At 44.4% G+C, this 26,003-nt stretch overlaps 1 protein-coding gene and 1 long non-coding RNA gene across 4 annotated transcripts in view; one reads left to right on the forward strand and one right to left on the reverse strand.

Annotated features, from left to right (window-relative positions):
• Positions 1–26,003, forward strand: part of LOC145359180 (signal transducer and activator of transcription 5B-like) — a 196,280-nt gene that overhangs the window by 39,742 nt on the left and 130,535 nt on the right. The window lies entirely within an intron of this gene.
• The window catches only part of LOC145359182 (uncharacterized), a 57,860-nt gene that overhangs the window by 23,645 nt on the left and 8,212 nt on the right, over positions 1–26,003 (reverse strand). Inside the window, exons 2-3 of one of the 2 annotated variants that reach the window (XR_013889554.1) lie at positions 7,135–7,349; positions 5,782–6,001 (exon numbers count right to left, since the gene is read on the reverse strand). This is a non-coding gene — a long non-coding RNA (uncharacterized LOC145359182). Of the gene's footprint in view, positions 1–5,781; positions 6,002–7,134; positions 7,350–26,003 lie in introns of those variants that run through there. The other variant, XR_013889553.1, reaches the window with a different exon arrangement.

The following is a 26,003-nucleotide window of genomic DNA, read 5'->3' on the forward strand; positions in this document are numbered from 1 at the left end:
GCTGGAATTCTCCAGCTGTTCACACCAATGGGATTCTCCAGTCCTGCCGGCAGCACGCCCCCATCCGCGGGTTACCCACTGGCTTGGAGTGACATCAATGGGAATTCCTATTGACAGATGTGGAAGCAGAGAATCCCGCCGCTAGCAAACAACACGCCACCTCCTGCCAGCAGGAAACATGCAGCTGGGATCCGGAGAATCCCGCCCTAAGTCTTTCTTTAAATATTTGAACCAGCTGCCTTGATACTTTTAAGTCTTTTGTGGATCAATCAGAAATTTTTCCACTTTCGATATTGCTTTCATATTCATTTTGTTTGCTCCTGTAGGGATCAGTTATCTGTGTTGTCCAGGGTGGAAACAAGATGCAAAGATCAGGGTCTGAATTTGATGTAGGTGACCTCAGTTCAAAGAATTGGTGGGAAACACTTGTCACCTCTCCAAGGAGCATCTGGTGCTATTGTAAATGAAGACAGGCACTTAACTGGGCAACACTGAAGCTCCCATTATGTACCCAGTCAGACAGAAAGCCCGATGGCCTATCAGAGATCACTGCTCTGCAGCGCCATCAGAACTGGTTAAAACTGCTGCCTCATAGCTCCAGAAACTCAGGTTCAATTCTGGCCTCAGGTCACTGTTTCCTTCGGGTGCTCCGCTTTTCTCCCACAGTCCAAAGATGTGCAGGTTAGATTAATTGGCCATGCTTAATTAATCCTTGGTGTCAGGGGGACTAGCCAGGTAAATATGTGTAGTTACAGGGATAGGGTCTGGGTGGGATTGTTGCTAATGCGGGCTCGATGGGTTGAATGGCTTCTTCCTGCACTTTAGGAGTTTATAATTCCATGAATGGACTACATTGACATAAATTAATATATTAAGCTGATCTTTCTCCTCAATTTATCTGAAAGAGCAACACTGTATTTTGCACTCTCTCCTTTCTTTGTACTGTATGAACCATATGTTTTTGTCTGTATAGGGTGTAAGAAACAATAGTTTTCACTGTGTACCAATACATGTGACAATAAGTAATCAAATCAAATTTGTGATGTTAATTGAGGGGTAAATATTGGTCAGGGCACAAGGGGATAACCATACCTGCTTTTTCTTCAAAATAATGCCACGAGATATTTGATGCCCACTTGTGAGAGAGCAGACAAGACCTTGGTTTAACATCCCAGGCGAAAAAAGATTGGCTCAGCATGGCACTGGAATGTCAGCCTAGGTTTATGAGCTCAACGTCACTGAGGTGGGACTTGAACCCACAACCTTTTCACTCTGAGTGTGGCCAACTGAGCTTCTGCTGAATGAACACCTGTAAATAGAGATTCGTCTGCACCTAAAATCTGATTTAAATTTTGCACTAAAGACTATCTCTGTCTCCAGTGACACCTGATGGTTAACCTCATCAGTAATATAAAATAGTTTTCGGATATGACCAAGCGTATAAACATTTTAAACTAGGCAGCTCATTTTTAAATAGAGTAAACAAAGTAATTAGTTCAATTCTGCTGAAGGCAGGAATTTTGAAGTGTGATAAATGACTGCAATCATAAAGTGCTTGTTATCTCCTAATGACAGTAAAGAATGTTCTGGTGGAGAAAATTTAGTTGATTAAGGCTTAGTGTGTATGCAGTCACACACTTCAACCAACCCCCATCTCTGTTTCAGCTAAAACACTAAGTTGAACAATTCATCTTATTACTTTATCACTTCATGATTCATATTCTCATAGAATCCTATCAGTGCAGAAGGAGGCCATTTGGCCCATCAAGTCTGTACCGGCAACAATCCCACTCAGGTCTTATTCTCATAAACACAAAATCCCCCGACACCAGGGGCAATTTAGCATGGCCAATCAACCTAACTGTATATCTTTGGACTGTGGAGGGAAACTGGAGCGCCCATACAAAATACACACAGTCACCCCACGCCAGAACTCAATGCAGGTCCCTGGCACTGTGAGACAACAGTGCTAACCACTGTGCCACCCTCATCATATTATGAGATATATATTCTGCTTCCTGTTCACATTTAAAAAATGTCCTTTCCCTCTTAATTGGCTCCCAAACTCCATGCATCATGATTTGAGATCCCAGGCTTCAAAGCAACTCAACAGCCATAATATCTACGTCACCACTCACATTCTAGCTTTACCTGCTTTCCAATATCTATCTCCCTTTGTGGAGATTATTTTGATCCATGGAGTTAGGGCTGGATTTTTCCACAAGGGAGCTCCTCTCTGCCATGGCGAAGATACCAGAAATGGGCAACGTTCTAAGCCCCAGCCTAACTCCAGATGTCTCATCTTCGCAAGGGCAGGATTAGAATCAGGGTGGAATTCACATATGTGCAATTCGCAAAGGTAACTGGCCACTTACATAAGCAACCGTCTCCGCTGAAGTGGGATTTTGGAAGTCCAGGAGAAGGATGGAACCTGGAGCGTGCAGATTAGGACAGTTGAGAGTAGGTCTGAATTTGGTGGATATATCTAGGTAACCAGGTATCTCTTTGGAGATGTAATGTACGCCTTTGCAACACGGAAGGCACAATTTAGGATCATTAGAATTAAACATGATCAGGCACTTTTTACACACAAACTCTTTGGAACTGTCAGGCTATCAAAGAACTGTCCATTTGCTAAAGAGCTGTCAATGAACTGGCCAGCTGTCAAGGGATTTCCTATCTGTCAAGAAACTGTCAAGCTGTCAAGTAAATGTCAAGAAACTGCCCAGCTATCAAAGCTATCAAGGGAGTGTTAAAGCTGTTAAGGAAGTGTTCAAACATTCTAGGCAAGTTGGCATGGAGGGTGTGAGGCCAAATGCTGGGAGTTGGGGGTATGTGTTACCATATGGGGTATGAGGAATCATGGAGTGGATGGGGGCATGGGTGTGAGTATGTTGGCATGGATGGGGCATAGGTGTGGTCGGCTGAAGCATAAAGCGGTGATTTGATTTGATTTATTATTGTCACATGTATTAGTATACAGTGAAAAGCATTGCTTCTTGTATGCTATACAGACAAAGCATACCATACATAGGGAAGGAAAGGAGAGAGTGCAGAGTGTAGTGTTACAGTCATAGCTAGGGTGTAGAGAAATCCAAGGTAGGTCCATTCAAATGTTTGATGGCAGCAAGGAAGAAGCTGTTCTTCAGTCGGTTGGTACATGTCCTCAGACTTTTGTATCTTTTCCCGACGGAAGAAGGTGGAAGAGAGTATAAGCAGGGTGCTTGGGGTCCTTGATTATGCTGCTGCTTTTCTGAGACAGCGGGAAGTGTAAACAGAGTCAATGGGTGGGAGGCTGGTTTGAGTGATGGACTGGGCTTCGTTCACGACCCTTTGTAGTTTTGTAGGCTGGAGGGTGCTTTTTGTTTTGACCTTTCCTCTTATTTATTTAAACACAGTGCTGACGTTCAGAGACAGACCTTAACCCAGTCCACCCCCACACACGGCAGCCTCTGCACCCATTCCAGGGTTGCCTGCCCTTACCCTGATTTTGGTAAGTGTTTATTGCCCAGTCCATGATAGAGTTTGTGCCAATACGAAGCTGAAACCACGATCTCTGATTCACATGCCTCCACCAGGCATGCTTTTGACAGGGAGGGCATGTAAATTAAAGGGCAGTGCCCAACAGCTTCCCAAGTTCACCTCAATAATATGGTTGTGTGGTGGGGGCGGGGGGGGGGTTTGTGGGGGATTGGGGGTAAGAGAGTGGGGGAGCTGAATTCAACAATTCACATGGCATGTTTCAATAAATAATGAAGGGTCAATTAGTTTGTTAACAAGCCAGTTGGCCTTGATAATGTACCATCCACACCATAATAGAGTTCACAGTGGCCAGTCAGGCAGGAGTGGCCAAGCTGATTTTAACTTTCTTTTAAGGAAGGAAGTGGTCGTGCTATCTTCAAGCAGTGCCTTTCCAAATCAAGGGGCAGTCCCTTGAATGTAGTAACTCCGCTTTTTTATCGACCCATCATCTCTATAAAATCCATCACCTCTACACTGACATCCCCCGACTAAACTGCACGAACAGTCCCCGACCAAGATCTCAGACTGACCTTGCTCCAGGATCCATGTGCCACCTTCTTGGGCCTCGTTGCAGTCTCAGCAGCACCCGCCAATCTGCTCTTGGCTCTCCAACGCCTGCTGGAGTGGTTGGCCAATCCAATTGGCCTATAGCTTCAGAGGGGGAGTTTCCTCCCCCGTGGGGTTGGTGGGGGGGTGGGGGGGTGGGGGGGGGGGGGTGCGGGGTTGGACCGAAGTCCCACAGTTGTTACAGCTGTGGGGCAGGTTGACATCCAGAGCCTGTGAGCTAATGATGGGCAGGGTGGTTTCTTGCGTGGCATGTTATGGGATTTATGTTGATCAGCGATGCATAAGTAATGAGCTAAACACTCAGAAAACACTCCGACTTCCACTCCCACCACTAGACTTAGACTTCAGAGTGGAAGTATCCCATCTTTAAATGTTCCTCTTTAAAAACTAAGCATTGCCTTTGACAACCATTATTATTTCAGAATTCCTGTAGTGCAGAAGGAGGCTATTCAGCCCATCAATCCTGCACCAACTCTCTGACAGGGTATCTTACCCAGGCCCTTACCCCCCTGCTATCCCTGTAACCCCACACATTTCCCATGGCTAATCCCCCTAATCTACATATCTTGGGACTGTGGGAGGAAAGGGTGCACTCAGAAGAAACTCAAGCAGACAGAGAAAGAATGTGCAAACTTCACATGAACAGTGACCCAAGCTGGGAATTGAACCCGGGTCCCTGGTGCTGTGAGGCACCAGAGCTAACTACCCTACCACTCAATGGAGGTCTAACTAGTGTCCTATGCAAGTTCAGCATAATCTCTTTGCTGCTGGACTCTATACTCCTATTAATAAAGTCTAGAATACTGTTTGCTTTACTAAATGCTCTCTCCTTCTGCTCCTGCACATCCTTTAGAGTTATAATCCTTATTTTATATTGCATTTCCATGTTGTCCTTACCAAAATGAATCACTACACACTTGACTGCATTGAACTTCATCTGCCACCTCTCTGCCTCCTCTACCTATGTCCTTGCAGAGTCCTCACAGTTTATAATGCTGCCAAGAAAAACTAAACATTTGATCGTTTTAACTGGTCATTTGTGGAACCTTGCAGTGCACAAATTAGCTGGTGCTTTTCCCAGCCTTAAAGTGGCAACAGACTTCAACACTACTGAAGCACTTTCAGACATTCTGGTGTTGTGAAAGACGATATGTAAATAGAAGGGTTTTTTCTTCTGCAAAATTTGATTTAAGTCTTTTTTGAAATCATTAAATATAATTTAGCACATTTCATTAAAAGTGTATTCCTAACATGCGTAATTTAGTTCAAGTGGGCAATGGTCACCTTGAATAAATTAATTGGCACGAGCCAAGATACTATTCGTATGTTTATATTAGGCAGTTTGGAAGCAGAATATAAATGAATGCTTGAAGTGCCAAATCAGGATGAAACTGAAAGTCAGGGCTCAGAGCCATCTTGCAATATGACTTCACCACTGCTTTATATTGTGAAATTAGATTAGCTACAAGTAGAGGGAGTAAGGACTTTTCACAGAAGTTAATTTAGCCATTTTTTAAAAAATATGCTGAAATTTTAAGGTTGCAAACATGATTGTCGAAAGAGTCAGAAAAAGGAGAAATTAAGATCCTTGCTCAGGGCCAAAAGTAGGCTGCCGGTCATCTGATGCAGAGGTTGAATCTTCCTTCAGGTTTCCTTCTCACTGAGCAATTCTTCCAGCAAGAAGGGGCCCATGCATTCCTGTCAGCTCTCGTAGCCCTCCGAGATTGAAATGGAAGCTTTCCCCTCACAATGTTAGCCCAGGCTTTCATTGCTGACTTTAATATCTGCCCAGTGGGATAGAAACAGCGGGTGGAGTTTTAAAACTGGCAGCTGAAGCCAAGGCTGAAGTTGGACAGGAGAGTTGTCACTCAAATGTCAGCAATGGGAGGAATGGAGGGAGCAACAGCTGACACTGTGGAAGAACAGAGATGGGGTGTTTATGAATGTCAACTGACATGAAGGTGAGAGTTAATAGTGGGTACTGGATTAGTGGATGCTGGGTGACAACAGCAACAATAACATCGACTTTCATTTATATAGCAACTTTAATGTTGAAAAGCAGTCCTTAGCAGTGCAAGCAACAAAAATGGATGCCACGCTAAGGAAGGCGATATTAGGAAAGCCTGAAATCTTTGTCAAAGATGCTTAGGAAGTTCTGAAAAAGGTTGCGACATGCCAAGATTGACAGAGTTTAGGGAAACGTGGGGTTTTAGGAGCTGAAGGCACTGTTGTCATTGGTGGAGTGAGGGAGAGGGGCAGGTAGCAGATCAGACAATTACATGGAATTACATTGGGCTCAACCTAATCAGCCCAGGCCAGTGTACAAGTCAAGCATGTACACTGGCATGGTACATGCTTTACTTGAGCCTCCTCCCATTTTTTTCTCATCTGTTCCCTTCTCCCTCAGAGTTTAATGTTTCTCCTTAAATATTTCTGTGCTATTCACCTCATCCAATCCCTGTGATAGCGAGTTCCACATTCTCACCACTCTTTGAATAAAGAGGTTGATCTTCTTTGTTATATATTTAAGTGGTTGCATGATTTCTTTAGGACCGGTCACGTGATTTGATGGCAACATCATTGGGATGTTTCACAGGCTTCTGCTTAGTTTCATTTTTTCATTGACGGACTAAGCCACCTTCTATCTTAAAAATAGAAGGCTGATGGGGACTTTCATAGAAACCTTTCAAATTACAAAAGATCTTATGGATTAGATGCAGACAGAATGGGAGGAATTTTCCAGCCATTCAGGCAACAAGTCCTTCAATAAATCTGTGGGTGTTCTGTTGAAACAATGTGTGCAAACCACATCTTTTTCTTTTTGTTTAAAACCCACAATCCCCAATTTAGTACAGACGTTACAAAAAGAAAATTGATGACAAGTCGTGATTTCGTTTTGTTGAGAAAATATCTTAAGTAGAGGAAACAAGCCACAGTGGGTCCTCACACCTCAAAGATTAGAAGGTTGGGGAAATCAACAACAGGATTAAAGACTGAAGTGCCAGTGTAGGAAAACCAAGTGAGGTAAAAAAAAGTGTTTCTTACCAGAACAAAAATCGGGTGGACTCCTCTAAACTGCCGTGTCTGCACATGTGCTGCAGTGTGTAGTGGCAGAGCTGGAGACTTACTGTGCAGTTGGAAACGTGTGGAAGATCTTGATGTGGTTTTAAATCAGAGGATTTTCCGATCAGACAAGGGCGAGATTCCTGGTAGTATCTGATACGTTTGAAAAGAAGAGATGCTTTGCTGCAAGACTGGGGCTCTTTGTAAAAAAAAAATCAAGTCAATGGTCTCCACGGTAAAAAGGAGAGTACTGCAAAGACAGTAAAAAAAATATTAAAACTGGGCAATCTCAGATTGCTTATGGCTGCAGGAGAAATGGCGGGTCAATTAAATCATAGAAACCTACAGTGCAGAAACAGGCCATTCGGCCCATCGAGTCTGCACCAACCACAATCCCACCCAGACCCTACCCTCATATCCCTACACATGTACCCACTAATCCCTCTAACCTACACATCTCCAGGCACTAAGGGGCAATTTTAGCACGGCCGATCAATCTAACCCGCACATCTTTGGGCTGTGGGAGGAAACAGGAGCACCCGAAGGAAACCCACACAGACACGAGGAGAACGTGGAAACTATATGCAGACAGTGACCCAAGCCAGGAGTCAAACCCAGGTCCCTAGAGCTGTGAAACAGCAGTGCTAACCACTGCGCTACCATGCCGCCCAATTAGGATCCTTTCAATGACGAAAATGAATCACAGAGTTCCTATGCCAAGCATTTTGAGTACTTTGTACAAGTGAATACAATTGCAAACCGTTTGCTTGTAATAGCTTTTCTCAGTAACAGGAAGTAAAGCTTCGATTTACTCCGGAACCTGATTCATTCAGCAAAGCCAGGAACCAAAACTTACAATGACTTGGCAAAGATCCTTGAACAGCATTATTCTCCAAAGCCAGTGATCAGGTTCAGAACGGTTCAGGTTCCACTGACAGAATCAAATGGAAGGCAGAAGCATTGCTCAGTTTGTGGCAACCTCAAAAAGGTTAGAATTTCCTATTGTATTCCTTGGTGGCTATTTATATTAATGGCCTCGAGTTATACACTTTGTCTCAAGAGGAAACGTTAGACAGGATATTCCACTCCCCCTCCGCAGTGTGTTTTGCAGAGGTGGTAGATCCTCCAGTCCTGCCACTGTCAACATGGTTTCCCATTGTTCGCACCACTGGGACGGCACAGTGGCATGGTGGTTAGCACTGCTGCTCCACAGCGCCAGGGGCCTGGGTTCAAATACAGGCTTGGGACACGGTCTGTATGGAGTTTGCACATTCTCCCCGTGTCTGAGTGGGTTTCCTCTGGTGCTGCAATTTCCTCCCACAGTCCGAAAGATGTGCTGGTTAGGTGTACTGGCCATGCTAAATTCTCTCTGTGTACCCGAACAGGCACTGGAGTGTGGCGGCTTAAGGATTTTCACAGTAGGTTCATTGTAATGTTAATGTAACTTGTGGCCAATAAATGAAATAACTTTTAAAATTTTTTAAAAATATAACTCTACTGCCAGAGTACCCGAACATTCCCCTGGCGAGAACGGCTGAAAAATTCTTCCCATTGTCTCTGCATCCAGTCTATTAGACCTTTCATAATTTGAAAGGCCTCTATTAAGTTACCCATCAGCCTTCTATTTTTAAGAGAGAAGAGCCTTAGTCTGTCAGTCCTTTCCTGACATGCATACCTATGCATTTCTGATGTCATAAGAACATAAGAAGTAGGAGCAGGAGTAGGCCATCTAGCCCTTCGAGCCTGCCCCGCCATTCAATAAAATCATGGCTGATCTGAAGTGGATCAGTTCCACTTTCCCGCTTTCTCCCCATAACCCTTAATTCCCTTGCCTACCAAAAACCTATCTACCCGTGACTTAAATATATTTAGCGAGATAGCCTCCACCACTTCAACGGGCAGAGAATTCCAGAGATTCACCACCCTTTGAGTGAAGAAGTTCCTCCTCAACTCTGTTCTAAACTGCCCCCCCGCCTTATCTTGAGGCTGTGTCCTCTAGTCCTGCTGTCCTTTCTGAGCGGGAAGAATCTCTCTACCTCTACCCTATCCATCCCCTTCATTATCTTATACGTCTCTGTAAGATCCCCCCTCATCCTTCTAAGATGTCATCAACATCTTATCAAGGTTTTGACAGAGCAAACACAGAAACAGGTGTAGAAACACAACATTACAGGCTGTGAATATAAGCTGGTCACCAATAAGCCCAATAAGGAATCAAAACAAAATTCTTTACTTAGTGTCAAAATGTTCACATTTATTTTTATTCATTCATGGGATGTAATTGTCATTGGTTGAGCCAACATTTATTGCCCATCCCCAATTGCCCTTGAACAGAGTGGCTTGCTGGGTCACTGAAGACTCAACTACATTGCTGTAGGTCTGGAGTCACATGGAGGGTCTTACCAGGCTAGGTTAGGATGACAGATTTCCTCCCCAAAGGAGTTTAATGGGACAGATAGGTTTAACAGGATAGAATGACTCTACCTAAAGCAGCTCATAAAGTAAATTCTCTATACTGCAGTAGGAGGCCATTCGGCCCATTGAGCTTACACTGACTCTCCAACAGAACCCCTTACCCCAGCCCTATCCGTGCAGCCCCACATATTCACCCTGCGATTTCTCTAGCCAATTCATCTTGGGAAACGAAGGGACAATCAACATTAATTGCACACTCCTGGACTGTGGGAGGAAACTGGAGCACCCGGAGGAAACCCACACAGTCACGGGGAGAACATGCTAACGCCACATAGACAGTCATCTAAGGCTGGAATTGAACCCAAGTCCCTGGTGCTGTGAGGCAGCAGTGCTAATTGCTGTGCCAATTTACAAAAAGGAACATATCAAAAAGATGCATAGAAAACCAATGAATGGGGCAATCAAATTTTTAGCTGCACAAAAAATGACATATTTTGGTATATGCAAATTAAAAAATCTTTTAAAACTAACCAGACTGGCTGGGCTATATTTACACTGCCACTCCCAAACGCTGAAAACTATTCAACCAATAAAGCCACACCAAAACTAACTTTATGAAATTGGCCACGCATCTCTCTCTGGGTGTGGAGAGAAACAAATCCATGAAAAATATTTAAGAGAGATGGGAACAGAGAGAATCCCAATGATTAAAGTTAAAGTTTATTAACTAAAGTAACACTGCCATGAAGTTACTACGAAAATCCCCTAGTTGCCACACTCTGGTGCCTGTTCGGGTACACGAGGAGAATTTAGTATGGTTAATACACCTAACCAGCACATCTTTTGGACTGTGGGAGGAAACTGGAGCACCCAGAGGAAACCCACGCAGACACGGGTAAAACATGCAAGCTCCACATAGACAGTGACCCAAGCTGGGAATCGAACCTGGGCCCCAAAGCTGCGAAGCAGCAGTGCTAACCACCGTGCTGCCCCGTTAGTATTCACTGTAGGAGACAATGGAGAGTTTCAACTTGTAATACGGTCAAAAAGAGCAAATTAGGGTTAACTCTAGGATACAACACTTCCCTACCAGCTGCTGTAATGCAATCCTACCAGACTGCTGAACATTAAGGTGCATAATTCAGACAATAATAATGAAAGGTTTTTTTAAATTATGTCAAGTCAAAAAACATAAAGGGACACCAAAGGATACCATAGCAGAGATTCAAACTTGTTCTCTTGTTATGATAGAGGTGTCAAATAGTTATTTTCCATCAGTCTATACTCCTCCAGATAATAAATACATTGAATTGAAGGAGAAAAAATGCAGTAACTGTACATGGATAAAGTGCAGGGGAGTAAGACTAAATGGATTTCCCTTTGAAAGAGTTAGCACAGACTCAATAGGCTGAATGGCTTCCTTCTGTGTTGCATTAAATTATAGTTCTATTTTATACGAATGTTCCACTCTCTTCACTATTTTTCATTAAAATGCTGCTTCATATTAGCTACTTTCTCAGCCAGAAAGGAAACTGATCTCTTGACCCCAGCTTCTCTCTCAGTTCTTTGTGTGGAGAGGTGGCTCATTGCATTGCCAATTAAAACTAATATCTTGAATTGGAAAGCTTCTCACATGGCAACAACATCACTCGTTCAGGTGAGGTCACTCTCAGCCATTCCAACCTAACAACTGAAAAGGTCGCTCTAGTGTGCTAATGAACTGCTTTGACTTAAACGATTATGGTATGCAAGGAACAGACTCGTGTTATTAAACTTCAGAAAGGATTTTAACTTTTGGCAGTGGTGGAAAACCGATGGTAGTAACTTGTCACTATTGAACTGAAGCCACTGGAGAGGAACATCATTCCAGGCTGTAGAAGGGCCTATCGTGTACTTTGCAACCCTGTTGAAAATTGAATGTCAGTACTTTTACTTTGCCATAAGCAAAGTGTTTCATTATCATGGCCAGTTCTTGTATATTGTAATGTGTTAATCCTTTATGAGCTGAATTTAAACTGAATAATAAATCCATCATCATCCATGAGTGATTTACAGGCTCTAGGTGTTGTAAGGTGGCAAAGGCAAGTCCTAGGTGTTGTAAGGGGGTATTGGATTCCATTCATAGGATTAAAGGTTTATTTACTAGTGTCACAAGTTACACTTACATTAACACTGCAATGAAGCTACTGTGAGAATTCCATAGTTGCCACACTGCGGCACCTGTTTGGGTACACTGAAGGAGAATTTAGTGTGGCCAATGCACCTAACCAGCACATCTTTTGGGCTGTGGGAGGAAACTGGAGCACCCAGGGGAAACCCAAGCAGACACGGGGAGAACGTGCAGACTCCGCACAGACAGTGACCCAAGCTGGGAATTGAAGCTGGGTCCCTGGTGCTGCGAGACAGCAGTGCTAACCACTGTGCACCTCATGAAGGTCCCAATGGAGTCCTTGTGGACTTATTTGGCTTAGCTGTTTGTATTTATTATCCACGAGAACTATGTACATAAATGCCGCAAAGTGTTCAAGTTAGGTGCTGTTTCCAAGCTTGCTTGTGCACATGGCTCTGTCCAACACTAGACTGACCTCTAGGTGCAGGTCATGTGGCCTCTTCCACCAATGTGTGGGTGATACAGTACTCAGTCCCACATTGCCCCAAGTACATACATCATTATTACTTCCCTGTTTTCCCCTTTCAAGTCTCTGAGTTCATAAGTTGAGGTAGTTTGTTGATCTCATAACCCTTTCATATTGCATTTGTGGAGGAGAGGTACTTTCTGTCATTGCAGGCAAACTCTGTTGATTTGGAGGTTATTCTGGAGTTTGGGTATCTTTTTATTCCTTTCCCTTTTCCTTACTTTTGAACCACTCTTTGCCAATTTGGCAGATGTGATGATAAGTGGTTGTTGTACCCTGCTTCTTGTGAGGTGGATGAACCTTGTGTTCATCCACATGTTGTTTTTAATTCTTTTGTCACATGGGTCATCGCAATGTCCTCTGTGATAGAGAATGGCCATTCCTGTCATGAGGCTGTGGCATTGTAGGAAGCTTACTTTGCATTTGGCTGTACGAAGTTCTGTTGGCAATGGATGGCTGCCACTTGGTTCCAAGATGGTGTGTGGCCCTATCACACTGACTGGTAATTACAGTGTTTACTTTTATAGTCGCAATGTTTATTTATTCAACAGGCATCAAAGCTGGATCTTGTTGGTTGAACCCTTGTCAGTCCTCCACAGGACCCATTGAGGTAACCACCTGAGTGGCTGACTGCCTCGTCTGACCAATGAGGGCTTTCCAGCACCTGCAGCAAAAATGGACAAACATTTTGTGCAAAGAGAGAAGACAGTTCAGAGCTGATGACTCAGTCAAGATATCTCTTCTTGTTTGAGCACTCAGGAAGTTGCAGTTGTGAATAAGTTAGGCCAGTGATTGTCTTGACAGCTTTTGCCATTTTCAGGAGAATCAGGGCTGCCCATGAGACTGAAGTGTTGGTGATGGATGATGTACTCCAGCTTGAAGATTTGTTTGCCATCATCCAGAATCGTGCCTATGACCAGAAGTCCTCCAGGCCCACAAAGTGGTGTGTGTTTTGAAGCCAGAGGTTTCTCAGCCATGGTTCTTTGTCCAAAAGGACCATAACACTGGCTCTGGTATCCAATTGAAAGTTTACGAGATGACTATTAATCGAAATATTCACATTCCAATACAAAAATCCAGGATCTTTGACCTCATCCAAGATGCATGGCTGCACGTCCTTTTGGTGTGCGACCTCAGCCTCATGAATCATCTTTAGATCTTCTGTGCGTTTAGATGTTTTGTCCTGGCACAGTTTTTCCAGTTTGTTACATTGAAGGAATGCAGGAGACCGATCTCGCCTGTAGGAGTGCTTTGTTCCACACGCTGGTATGGTCGCTGTACCGCTCAGTTATGGTACTGTTTCCCTTGGCCTGGAGCGTCCCACTTTCTGTGCTGTTTAACTAACTGGTCTGCGGGGTTTCCTTTGTACCACAGTTTACTTTCTCTTCTTGTAATGGAGCTGTGCTGTATACGGAGCTCAAACTGTCTCACAATCTGGATGGCTTTCTCGAGGGTCAGATCTTCCACCGCCTCCGACATGTCTGACAATGTGACATTCACTACTCCTTGTGCATTGTTCACAACTCCGCATGCCTTACTCACTACTCCTTGTGTACTGTTCACTACTTCTCATGGGTCATTCATTACTCCTACAATTATTCTAACCCGATAAGTTCAGATTTTAGGTCTCCATATCTGCTGCCGTCAGCCAGCGGCACACTGGCACAGTGGTTAGCACCGCTGCCTCACTGCGCCACGGACCCAGATTCGATTCCTGGTTTGAGTCACTGTCTTTGTGGAGTTTGCATGTTCTCCCTGCGTCTGCGTGGGTTTCCTCCGGGTGCTCCAGTTTCTTCCCACAGTCCAAAGATGTGCAGGTTCAGTGGATTGGCCATGATAAATTGCCTCTTAGTGTTCGGGGGACTAGCTAGGGTAAATGCATGGGGTTATAGATAGTCTGTGGTCGGTGCAGACTCAATGGGCCGAAGAACTTCCTTCTGCTCTGTAGGATTCTATGAGCCAACCTGTACAGATCATTAATAACTAAGCCAAGCGGCTCTCCTAGCTGTTGGAAACACTTGTCAACCCTTTCGAGGGTTTTGTTACTTCTTAGGTTAAATTAAACATTGAATGATTTTAACGCTTCTTCAAATTTGGCAGACGATTTGTTGATTCCTTATCTGACAATAATATTGTTCACTATCAGGTCTACTGAATAAAGCAGTGAGTTAACTTGTTGAGTTTCTGTCTTTTTATCCAGACCTGAAGCAATCCTGTATCTAAGGAACCTTCTCTCCAAAATCCACAATTATGTGATTAATCTGGGCCTTGGATAAGTCCAAACTGATATGAAGGCGTGGATTTCTGATCCACAGTTAAAAATGTTGAAGTGTAGGTTCGGCTTTAAGAAGTTTCTGAAATTCAAGTGGGTGCTGCTGTTTAAAAACAAAGGGTGATTCTGGCAGCAATAGCACTCACACTCAGGTTTGAAAAATTATAAACAATAGTTGGATCGACTAGGTGAAGGTTTCGCCATTTCAGCACTATGCCTTCGACAGCCTTTAAAACTGATTCTTTAGTCACTGTTCTTCCGAATTAATTAATGTAAATGTTTTCTTCTTGGACTGAACTCAGGTGCCGCATGTTCAGGTGCCAATTTTAAGTTATCTGTTCTTAACAGCAACTTCTGAACTACCGCTGCCACCATGTTGTGGGGATGTGCATTTTTCAATGGGTCTTATTGAAGACTCTGTAGTCTTAGTGGGTTTACTGTAGATATTTATCAACATCAAGTACTATGTTCTAGTTGGCAGTAAAGGGTTTAAGCAAGGAGTTGTTTTCATGCTTGCTTGTGCGCACGGCTCCATCCAACACTCAACTGACCCTAGATCTGGGTGATCTGCTATCACTGTGTGGGTGGTGTATTCAGTCCCTCATTAACCCTATATCATAGAATCCCCACAGTGCAGAAGGAGGCCACTCAGCCCATTGAGTCTGCACTCTCATGGGACATCTTACTCAGACCTTATCCCGGTAATGCCATGTATTTTTCCCTGCTAATTTCCCTAACCTCCAAATCCTGGACACCGAGCGGCAATTTAGTCTGGCCAGTCAACCTGCACATCTTTGGACTGTGGGACAAAACCGGAGCAGCTGGAAGAAACACACACAGACACGGGGAGAACATGCAAACTCCACACAGACAGTGACCCAAGACAGGGATTGAACCTATGTCCCTGGTGATGTGAGGCAGCAGTGCTGACCACTATGCCACTGTGCCTCCCCGATGTGCTAGATCCTTATACTACACTTGACTCCACGGTGGCACAGTGTTAAGCACTGTTGCCTCACAGCACCAGGGACCCCGGTTCAATTCTCGGTTGGGTCATTGTCTGTGTGGACTTTGCACTTTCTCGCCATGTTTGCACGGGTTTCCTCCGAGTGCTCCGGTTTCCTCCCACACTGCACTTGACTCATTCTGATGCTTCAACCTGAGCTGTTTTCTTGGCATGTTTTTTGTCAGTGATAGTTTTCTGTTGCCTTCCATTTCTTGGGACAAGGAGATAAGGTAAGTCCCAAATCTGCCTCAGCCGGAACAGGAATCAAAGCTGTGCTGTTGGTGTTATTCTGAAGCACAAGCTAACTATCGTGTGCACTGAGATAACCAGCCCACTTAAATTACAAATCTTAATGTAAAATAAGCAGCTAGGCAGAACTAAAAGCTCCAAATGGAGCAGGATGATCCCCAAGTGGATTAAGATGTGGGTTATAGTACCTGTACCAAGGGCTCTGTGAAAATGTGGAGCCCTTTTAAAAGCTCGCCAATTCAGAAAAGCTGCGTGTAACGGTTTTACTATTAATGCAGTGTGTAATTATTCTACAAACCCATTTCTTCATGCTGTTTAATAATAGATAATGGATCATGTGCATGGGCTGCAGAGAGGCACTGAGAATACTCGGTGCCCTGAGCTACAAGAATTCTTCAATCTTCTTTCCTCTGCTTCAATTAACTGGAACTTCAGACACTGTTTACAGAGACATGATATCTCTGAGGTTGCACCAGAAGGAATTCTTTGAAGCTGACCTTTCCTGCCCACCCAAAAATAACTGGTCAGAAAATTGGCCACACTCCCCCACCGTAAATTATGTACAAGCATGTGCTTGCCTGCCAGACAAGTTCTGTCAAAGCTCAGACGGCGCAAGAGAAACCCACCATGCATTGAAATGTCAAGCAAGGCGCATGGCTCTAACATCATTGCTATTTCCTGTAGTCAGTTTCAATCACCACCCAAGACACTTAGTAAACTCACCGACACAGTATACACCCTCTGTTTACAATGCGATGTCTGTTATGTGTAATAATTACAAAATACAGCATTTTACCCGAAGCAAACTAGCAGTGAAAATGGGTTTTGGAGTCTTTACAAGACCCTGTGTCAGCCAAGCACGTCGGTGAAACAGGGGGAGGGTGAATCTTACTCCACCCCACCATGCATATCTTTGGCAGGGAGGAGAATGGAGCATATAAAATATGACAGGTAGCTAGCCCATCACTGTCCTGACAGCCCTGACCCAATCCCCATAACATAATGCATGGGTAAGGCCTCCTGCCCCTCGACTTGTTGAAGACTCTAAGCGGACATTAAAGTTTAAGTTTAAAGTTTATTTATTACTTAGGCTCACATTAACACTGCAATGAAGTCAATGTGAAAATCCCCTAGTTGCCACACTCCGGCACCTGTTCGAGTACACTAAGGGAGAATTTAGCGCAGCCAATGTGCCTAACCAGCACATCTTTCAGACTGTGGGAGGAAACCCGAGCATCCGGAGGAAACCCAGGCAAGAACGGGGAGAATGTGCAGACTCTGTAAGGACAGTGACCCAAGTCGTTGGTGCTGTGAGGCACCAACTACTGTGCTAACTACTGTGCCACCATGCTGCCCCTAATCCTAATTCCACCTCAGTTGCCCAAATACAGTTGGTGATGGAAGATAGACAAAAGTGGGCATGTGGCTTTTTCACCAACTCTAATGAAAAGTGAGAAGGAAAGGGCACCATATTTGAGGTGTGTCCTGTGCTCTTTGGGGGGCACACTCCCAAGAATGATATCATCTTTTGTGCCTCCCCTACTGGCCCCTAAAACCTGAAACCTACAATCCCTCCTCCCATCTGTCCCTGGAATGCCCAGTCATTCCCCATCCGAAAATCCCAGATGTATCATTGCGGGACCTATTACTGAGTTCTAGTACTATTGACAGTGCAAGAATTGCTGGCCAATCAGATTTTCCAGCAGGCCAAAAGGGCAGGCCTTCCTTCCATTGATGGCAGAAGCCCTATGCTGATCTTGTTAAAACTGCCTGCAGTGTATTATCACTACAGCTCAGCCTTTTTTATAGTCAGTTTGTTCATGGCCATCCTTTCGAACAAGGGGCAAGCATTATGCCCTTCCCAAAAAAAAGCACCTCATTGACACAAACCTGATAATATTAAGCGACGTAGGGAAGCAAAATTCCACTTTCGCTCCCCTCCCCCATTTTGTTTCTGTTTCACACCACCGTCAATTTCCGCCCCACTGCGACCCCAATTAGCTGCTCACCCTGAAGTGAGCTAGTGCGTCACCATGGAATAATGTCATTGGAGTAGAATATTCTTTGAGAGGAAGCTATTGATGTCATTGAGCTGGGAGGGTAGAGGCAGGTAAGTGGCATCGTGGGGGGGCTGGTGAGATGACAGAAGAGACGTAGGGTTTTGGATGCTACTCTAATCCGAAGTCCAAAGATCTCCCCAACCGCTAGCTGCGATGTTGCAAGATCGATAGAATGCCTACAGTGCAGAAGAGGCCATTCAGCCCATTAAGTCTGCGCCAACTTTCTGACAGAGTATCTTATTTAGGCCCTCTCCCCTGCCCTATCACCATAACCCCGGGCATTTTGCATGGCTAATGGAACACTCATGGGCAATTTAGCACAGACAATCCAACTAACCTGGTCATCTTTGTACTGTGGGAGGAAACCAGAGCACCTGGAGGAAACCCACGCAGACATGGGGAGAATGTGCAAACTCCACACAGATAATGACCCAAGGTCAGAATTGAACCCAGGACCCTGGTGCCATGAGGCAGCAATGCTCACCATTGTGCCGCGTAACTATGCTGCATTCAGCAAACTGGCACACAACCTAGGCAATCCCAGACATCGCCCACATAGTAATGGATGCAAATCCTTCTCTTTACATATGCTATCTGTTGCAACAATTTGCAATTGCATTAAAAAAAAGTATCCTGAAATGGAGCCTTGCAATGTACAATTTCTGTTTCAAACAACAGAAGCTAAACAGTGCTGCAAAGATAATGCAGATACGGTTACCCGGAAAGCAAAAGAAAATAACTTCAAATGGTGCAATGAATTGTTGACCATAACTTTAAAATCAAACTCCTGAAAATCGGAGTAAAAATTCCCAACAGTAAATGGAATAAAAGGGCTAAAAAATGAACAAGTGAGAAAGATCGACTGATTTCTGCATTGGAGCAGGTTCTATACAACCCACCCAAGTTAAGAGTTGTATTGATGTTTACGTTCCTTCTGTACTAAGCTTCCAAAAAGTTAGAAGATATTTCTTGGAATAAAGGCCTATGGGGAGCAGACAGGAAAGTGGAGTTGAGACCAGGATAAGATCAGCCATGATCATGTTAAGTTTAAGTTTATTTATTAGTGTCACAAATAGGCTTACATTATCATTGCAATGAAGTTACTGTGAAAATCCCCTCTTCATAACACTCTGGCACTTGTTTGGCTACACTGAGGGAGAAGTTAGCATGGCCAATACACTTAACCAGCATGTCTTTTGGACCATGGGCGGCACGGTGGCACAATAGTTAGCACCTTGCCCCACAGCGCCAGGGACCCGGGTTTGATTCCCAGCTTGGGTCGCTGTCTGTGTGTAGTTTGCACATTCTCCTCGTGTCTGCGTGGGTTTCCTCTGGGTGCTCCGGTTTCCTCCCACACTCCAAATATGTGCAGGTTAGGTGGGTTGGCCATGCTAAATTGCCACTTAGTGTCAGGGGGACTAGCTAGGGTAAATGTACAGGGTTATGGGGATAGGGCCTGGGTGGGATTGTGCTCAGTGCAAACTTGATCGGCTGAATGGCCTCCTTCTGCACTGTAGGATTCTATGATTTTATGATTCTAAAACCAGACCACTCAGAGGAAACCCACACAGTCACAGGGGGAATGTGCAGACTCTGCACAGTCATCAAAGCCAGGAATTGAACACGGTTCCTAGCTCTGTGAGGTAGCAATGTAAACCACTGTACCACCATATTGTCCTAAGGGATTAAGGCTCTGCTGGGATATAAACCCAGGATCTCCTGTTTACCAGGCAGGTAGCAGAGTAGGCTCGAATAGCTGAGTTGCCTGATCCCATTCCCAATTCCTATGTTCCTCTTGCTGAATTCAGTGCTTTGTGAATTGGGTGGTCCAAACCTGATTCAGTGAGGCATGATCCTGAAAGACAAAGGTGAGTACAGGGCGCACCATGACCTAATGGCATTGTTGCACCATGCTACATAAAATGATTGTGACATTGGTTCTGTGAATTTGTGCGCGTGGTTATGTGTTGCCTTTTATCCGAACCTCATACAGCCTAACAATTAATTTTCAATATTTGCCGAGTCTGAACTGCCACTTAGTGTGTTATCCCGCCTTCAATAATTAGCAATTAGAGGAACTCTCTATTTTACTACAGGTTTTGTTTATATGGGACAACAGGTCCAGTCATGTCTCATTAATGAGTTTTGGTACATCTTTTTATATCATTGGCACCATTGTACTCTCCTCAGTATCCTTAATTATTTGGCAGGCTGTTTTATCCATATTTTTTCTAACTTAGTGCTATTATCATAGAATCATAGAATCCCTATAGTGCAGAGGGAAACCATTTGGCCCATCATGTCTGCACCAACCACAATCCCACCTAGGCCTCTTTCCGTAACCCCACATAGTTACCCTGCTAATCCCCTGACACTAGAGTCAATTTAGCGTGGCCAATCAACCTATCCTGCATACCTTTGGATTGTGAGAGGAAACTGGAGCACCCAGAGGAAACCCACGCAGACACAGGGAGAATATGCAAATTCTGCACAGACAGTGACCCAACGCCGGAATTGAACCTGGGTCTCTGGCGCTGTGAGGCAGCAGTGCTAACCACTGTGCTACTGTGCCGCCCCTTGATGCCCACATTACATAAATATTTTGTTTGGTGTTCACTTGTTTCCTTCTTGTCATTTTAATGACATTTTGTATCAAAATGTTGCATCTTTTCACCAGGAATAACACATATTTTACATGTTTTGCATATTTCAACACAAGCCCTGGTATGTAAAATAACAACAACTTGCATTTATTTACATATCACCTTTATTGCATGAAACAATTTCATCAGGGGAGGAAGAGATAAACCGACAGGCCAGTCAGTCTAACCTCAGTGGGTGGGGAAACCATTGGACACAATTCTGAGAAACTGAATTAATCTGAATTTGAAGAGGCTGGAATGAATCAAGATTTAATCAGTCAGCATAGTTTTGTCAAAGGGAGGTCATGTTGGACCAACTTGGTTGAATTTGAGTGGCATAGTGACACAGTGGTAGCACAGCTGCCTGACAATGCCAGGGACCCAGGTTCAATTCCAGCCTTGGGTCACTGTCTGTGTAGAATTTGCACATTTTCCTTGTGTCTGCGTGGATTTCCTCTGGGTGCTCTGGTTTCATCCCTCACGCCAAAGCAGGTTAGGTTGGTTGGCTATGCTAAAATTGCCCCTGAGTGTCAGGGGGATTAGCTGGGTAACTACATGAGGTTATGGGGATAGGGCCTCTGTGGGATTGTTGTCACTGCAGGCTTGATGGGCCAAATGGCCTCCTTCTGCACTGTAGGGTTTCTATGATTCTAATTTTTCAAAGAGGTGACCAGGTGTTTAGATGAGGGAAAGTCATTTGACATTGTCTTCTTGGACTTCAGCAAGACTTTTGACATGGGAGACTGATAGCGAAGGTAAGGGCCTATGGGATCCAAGGAATTTTGGCAAACTGGATCTAGAATTGGCTGAGTGACCAGGGTAATAGTCAAGGGGTGTTTTTCAGACTGGAAGATTGTGAGATCCCGCAAGGTTCAGTGTTGGGGTTCTTGCCGTTGGTGGATGATACAAAAATTGATAGGGTGGTAAATAGAGGGGAGAATAGCTTTAGATTACAAGAGGATATAGATGGGCTGGTCAGTGGCGAATGGAATTCATTACAGATATGTGTGAGGTGATGCACTTGAGCAGGACAACAAGACAAAGGAATGTCTGATGAATGTCAGGACCCTGGGAAGCATCGAGGATCAGAGGGACGTTGGTGTGCATGTATATTGGTTCCTTAAGATAGCAGGACAGGTGGATAAAGTGGTTAAGAAGGCACATGCAGGAGGTTTAGAGGGGATGTGAGGAAAAACATTTTCACCTAAAGGGTGGTGGTAGTCTGGAACTCACTGCCTGAAAAGGTAGTGGAGACAGAGACCCTCATAACATTTAAGGAATATTTAGATGTAATGCCAGGGCATACAGAACTATGAGCCAAGAGCTGGAAAATGGGTGATTTAAAGTAAAGTTTTTTAAAGTTTATTTGTTAGTCACAAGTAAGGTTTTCATTAACACTGCAATGAAGTTACTGTAAAATTCCCCTAGTCGCCCCACTCCTGCACCTGTTCGGGCCAATGCACCTAAACAGCACATCTTTCAGAATGTGGGAGGAAACTGGAGCACCCAGAGCAAACCCAAGCAGACACAGGGAGAATGTGCAAACTCCACACAGACAGTCACCCAAGCCAGGAGTCGAACCTGGGGCCCTGGCACTGTGAGGCAGCAGTGCTAACCATTGTGCTACCGTGCCGCCCAGTTTGACTTTGAATCGCACAAACGCAATGAGCCAAAGGGCATTTTTCTGCGCTGTAGACCTCTATTGTTCTATGAAACATAATCGGAGAAAAACATTGGCAGTAGCCAAAGAAGTGTACATTACTAGGGTTAACTAAAAGCTTGATCAAAGAGAAAGCTTTTAAAGAGGGTTGCAAAAGAGACAAAAAAAAAGTCTGAGAGGTTTCTGGAGGAAACTCGGGTTCAGGGCTCAGATGCCTGAAGGAATAGCTGGAAATATGAAGGTAAAAATGAGTTAAATTGAAGCAAGTCAAGCTCACTAAAGGAAAAGGACTCAGAATAAACATCATTTAAAACATTCAGAATGAAACGTTGTCATTTAAGTAGGAATTTTTGAAAGCAATTTAAAAATTATTGGCACCCATCCATCTCCAGAGACAATGGACCCCACCCATAATGTACTTCATTTCTGTACTGAACATTGTCTTTGTGTCTGTAGAAGCTGATTCATTGGTGGTATTCCCATAGTCCCTCCCACTGCTGAGGTTTGATTTATGTTTTTCCCTTTTGGTGAGCTCTCTTTTCAACCATCTGGTCATTTCTTTTGTCTTTTCCTTTTTTCCCATGCCCTTCCTGACTGCTTATCTCCAGGCAACAAGGACTGTCCACGCACTGATCCCAGTCAATCTAAAGTCTCATTGCCAGACATCCTTGTATTGTAGCCAGACACAGTCTGCACGCTGATGGTAAGCTCACAGCAGGGCTTGTCTTCATCCAATTGGATCATGTGACCCAACCAACAAGTTGCTGCCGACTCAAGAGGGCCAACATGCTCGGGATGGCTGTACATTGGTGTACTTCCATGTTCAGCACTCTGCCTTGCGAGAGGATGCCCAATATTTGTCTGAGATAGTGGAGGTGGAAGCTGTTCAGCTGCTTATGTTGGCTTCCCTCGGTTGCCCATGCTTCACTACTGGAGGGTACTGAGAACATAAGTTTCAGTTAGCTTTAAGTAGGACTTTTAAAAACATTGGAAAAATTATTGGCATCCGTCCATTTCGGGAGACAGTGGGCTCTGCTCGTGGTGTACGTCACTTTTGTACTGGACACCATCTTTGTGCCTGTAGAGGCTTGACTTCTCCAAACTTGACACCTTGGTAAACCTGCTGCTGATTTTGACATCAAGGGAATTGCTAGTAATTGTTGCGATCTCCAGTGTGAAGTTTTCAATGTTTCAATGAAGGTGAAATCTGGTCCATAACTTTGATCCTGATACTGACTGTCGAGCCTTGCAGGCCTAGGACAATTGACCTTTGTGCTGTTGCAATTGAACTTCAGTATGAGATGCCAGCACAATGTCATCAGTGGACCACGAGTTAGGACATATTAGTCATGGCATGTCATCTTGCCAAGTTGAACATCTTGCCAGCAGCTCTGGCACATAGGTAGACGCCCACGTGAGTCATCAAAAGCATAGACTAGCAACATGAAAAAAAATACCAAACAGAGTCACAGCACCAGCCTTCCTTCACACCACTGCTGATTTTATAAGCCTCCAATGTAGCTTTTGTAACTGACAAAACTGTATACACTCATGGAAAGAAGAAATGACACCAAGGGGACCAAGTGGGCAGCCTATTTTAAGCAGCAGTTTATAGAGCCTGTCTCTGCTCCCAAGGTCAAAGGCCTTGAGGAGGTCTACGAAAAGAATGTAGAATACTCTGCGCTGTTTCTGCCACTTCTCCTGTAACCACCAAATGGAAAAAGTCATATTAACTGTTGCCCTGAAGCCGCACTGAGGCTCTGGGTAGCTGTGCGATGTCAGCGTCTGACTGGAGCAATGCAAACAAAGACCTTCCCTGTAACGTGTAATGAATTAGTGCCTTGGTAATTGTTACAGGGGAGGCAATGGCCTCTAGACTAGAGTAATAATCCAGAAACTCAGCTAATGTTCTGGGGAACCAGGTCTGAATCCCGCCACAGCAGATGGTGGAATTTGAATGCAATAAAGAAAATTGGAATTCAAAGTCGAATGATGATCATGAAACCACTGTCGATTGACAGAAAATCCTATCTGGTTCACTCATGTCCTTTATGGAAGGAAATCTGCCATCCTTATCTCGTCTGGCTGACATGTGACTCCAGAGCCACAGCAATGTGTTGACTCTCAACTGCTCTCTTTTTTAAAAAGTAAAGTCTATTTATTAGTCACAGGTAGGCTTGCATTTACACTGCAACTAAGTTACTGTGAAAAAACCCCTAGTTACCACACTCCGGCACCTGTTTGGGTACACTGAGGGAGAATTTACCATGGCCAATTCACTTAACCTGCACATCTTTGGACTGTGGGAGGAAACCTGGAACACCCTGAGGAAACTCACACAGACACGGGAGAACATGCAGACTCCGCACAGACAGTGACCCAAGCCAGGAATCGGATCCAGGTCTCTGGTGGTGTGAGGCAGCAGTGCTAACCACTGTGCCACCCTGCCGCCCTGAGGCAACCAGGGATGGGCAATAAATGCTGTTCAGCCAGTGATGCCCATGTACCATGAATGAATGAAAAGAATGTCATTTTGATCCCTTTTGCTCTTGTGCAAGGTGACTATTTTTGTGTCACGCATGTCTTAAGGCGCAAATCTTTCCTTCCAGCAGAGACATTAAAGTTCATAGAGATGCTGCAGCAGAGCTGGTTTTCAGTTTGAGGATTTCAGATGGAATGAAATCATTTCATGGGGCTTTACCACCAGCATGATGTTCATTGGCCTTGTTGGGCTTTAGTATGGTGGACTCACTGTCCAGCTGCTTCATGACAAGAAAGTCTGGAATGGTGCTGAGAGCTGGGTCAGTGACAATATTCTCTGCTTTGTAGAGTTTGAGGTAGTTCTCGACCCACCTTTCCATCTGCTTGCTTCAGAACGATCATTCCCGTCTTTGGTTGCTGCTGGGTGTGTTGCTTTCTTGAATGTTTCATATAACCCTCCAGCATCCTCTCCATTCAGCAGCATATCAAATCCTATTGCAGAGTTTCAACCAGTATTAGTTTGCTCAGGGATGGGCTGTCTTTAGAGACTTGGTTCTCGCAGCCTTGAGAGCATTTAGATTTAGTTAAACCAGAGAGTTAGAAGGTGTTGCACAGGCCATCTTACTTTGATACCTCACCCTTGGGAGTTGTTCATGATCAAGCATGATCGAGGATGATGGGGAACTCCTGGATCCTTTCTGAGGTCAGTGGATGGCAGTTGATCCCAGAATGATCTTTCCTCTTTGAGTGGTCTAGTTTCCTTGGCTGATGCATGACCTTCAGTGTCATAGTCAGCATTGTGATAACTATGAGGGATGAGGACACTGTTGAGGGTGATATGACTAGTGATGTGATACAGCTGGTACCAGTGGCGTGATCTCCAGTGTCTCCAGGACACTTTGCGACTTACTTTGGTAGCAGCTGCTTGTCACACAGAGTCCATGGTAGCAGCATAATACCAGCAACCACTTCTTTTTTGTTTCTCTTGCCGATTCCCTGGTGTCCTTGGCAGGTTGGCCAAGTTGTCTAGTTTGCAGCCCTCTTGTGTTGAAGTCCCCTAGAAAGTACAGTCCTTTAGTGCTGGGAATTTTGGGCAGCGTAAAGGACCTCATAAAATTGACCCTTGACATCTGGATTGGAGGTAAGTGCTGGGGTATATGAGGCTAACTGGGCCTGCATTTATTGACAGGTGAAGGGTAAGAGGAGAGTAAGCGATCTCTCTGAGCTTTCTGTAGGGGGGTTCAATCTCTATGAGTAGGATTTTTTTTATTGTGAAACCCTCTCCAAACTCATGGCTTGTCTCTTGTGTTTTTCCCTGCCAGTAAAATGTGTAGTGTTTACCTTTAAGGGATCTACTTTGAGCAAGCCCAGTTTCAAGCAAAGCAGCAATGTCCTCTTGTTAATCATGGCTGTCATGTGTGCATCATCAA

This window comes from Carcharhinus amblyrhynchos, chromosome 27 (assembly GCF_965287045.1).
Source record: "Carcharhinus amblyrhynchos chromosome 27, sCarAmb.v2.hapA, whole genome shotgun sequence".
NCBI classification, from domain to species: Eukaryota; Metazoa; Chordata; class Chondrichthyes; order Carcharhiniformes; family Carcharhinidae; genus Carcharhinus; species Carcharhinus amblyrhynchos.